We start from the raw sequence: 2,045 nt of genomic DNA on the forward strand, positions 1-2,045 counted from the left end.
ACAGAGAGATTTATCACCCTATGTATTTCATTTAAAAAGATATTCAATTAATTTCAATTTGGAAAATGTATTTTGCCTATATTTTTCATAGTACTTTTTTGTATTACTTTAACTAGTGTGTTCAAGGTGTCTGTTTAAAAAGTTATCAAAATAATTTTTTAACACTTAATATAACTTTAAGACTGTTCTATTGAGATTGATGAAGGTGTGTCTATCTATATCATGTAAAATTTTTTTTTAATTTTTAAATTTTTCATGGGTACTAGCACACCAGGATGGTTAAGTACAAATTAAAATATTTATAGTTTGGTTTCACCTAGACCAAACTTGTGAATATTTTATTTGTCTGATTCAATTTGGATATGTGACTAGTATTAATGGAATAACCATATATATGCTCCCATATTTTCCTTCCTAGAAGAAATATCAAACATTGTGTGAGATTTTAATTTGATTTTTTCACTCTTTTTCACATACTGGAAAATAAGTTATTATCATCAAGGGACTCATTTCTGTGGGGAAGGCTATGCATCTTAACAGAAGTAATGGTTTTAGCTTAAAATAATTGAAGAAAAATATTTCTTCCAATCAATTTTGAGATTTATGTCTCAATCCTGAAATGACTTTTAATATAACCAGTCTTTTTAGCTTCTTGCAGTTTAGCTAATCATCTGTGTCATTTATGCAAAATATAAAAATCATCAAGGAAGTTTATAATCCTAAATTAGAACCATGTTGGGCTGAATCAGACCTACATGAAAATAAAATTCCAGGTGACACAAACTTCCATAATATATTCTGTAAAAGTAGCCACACATTTTAGTTAAATACAGATACGTATATTCAGATTGCCTGCATTTAAAACCTGGCTCTGCGTATATTAGCTAGGTGTATAACTGTGAGTAAGATATATTAATGCTGTGCCTTCATTTTCTTATCTGAAAATACTATATAATACCTAGCTGATAGGGGAAGAAGTAAGTCAACACATATGAAGGATTCCAAAGAGTATTTAGCTATTATTAGATGTTGAAATTATTCAAAATTTCAATTTGTTCCAAAGGTATATGGTAAGCGTATGTGCCAATGTATATAACCAATGTATGTGTCTATAACAATGTTATGTGTATTAATATGGACTGATAACGCTACTCCTAATTTTCAGTTTATTGTAAAAGTAAACTATCTTCATCGAAAATTTGAAAAGAAAAAGCAAATAGAAGCAGAATAAAATTATATGAAGTTTTCACTACCCAGAAGCAACAACCATTGATAACATTTCTATCCAGACTTTTCCCATGAATTTTAAAATGTCAGCTTTAAGGTATAAAGTAATATTTAACTAAAAAAATAGATTTTGTTATTTATACATAGCAAAACTGCAGTTGCTTTGTTAATGCTTTGAAATTCTGAGAAGCAGCAGGCATCAAACTTTGGCTTGAATATAGTTTAGAAAATATTCTGTCACGTCAAATAATCAGATCATAAAAATATTTATGGATTCCAGTTTCATATCTCAGATTTTTCAAAAAATGTCTTCCTTACTTTCTTTACCAGTTAACCTTTTCACAGCTGAGAGAAAGTGGCTTTGAGAAATTTCCCAGAATTAATTTTATGAAATTAAATGCCAAGAGGTATGTGTATATTACACAGACTGACAGAATTTGATGTGTTGTACATTAGATGCTGTCAGTGGAATGAAGTCTAGTTTTGGTATATGTTATTGGTCCACATTCATTCTCTCATATTATTCCTTATCTTGAGAACAATTCTAAGCTTTAATCAGATTCTTCATGAATCGATTAATTAATCACTCTTAGTACTACATCCGTTACGTTTTGGCTAGGAATGACATGCTTTCATGCATTCCAAACTACAAATGTGGGTACCTTCCAACCAAAATACTAATTTCCTTGCTTTTCCCAGAGTATGTAAATGAATTTTAAAAACACTTAGTAGAGATTCTATCTTTTGGGTGGAGAGATTTTACTGTAAATAAAGCATATGAAGATTAGATTTCCCCAAGGATCTTTCCAATCCAAAAA

Source organism: Propithecus coquereli, unplaced genomic scaffold, assembly GCF_000956105.1.
Source record: "Propithecus coquereli isolate 6110/MARCELLA unplaced genomic scaffold, Pcoq_1.0 Scaffold26, whole genome shotgun sequence".
Classification (NCBI taxonomy): domain Eukaryota; kingdom Metazoa; phylum Chordata; class Mammalia; order Primates; family Indriidae; genus Propithecus; species Propithecus coquereli.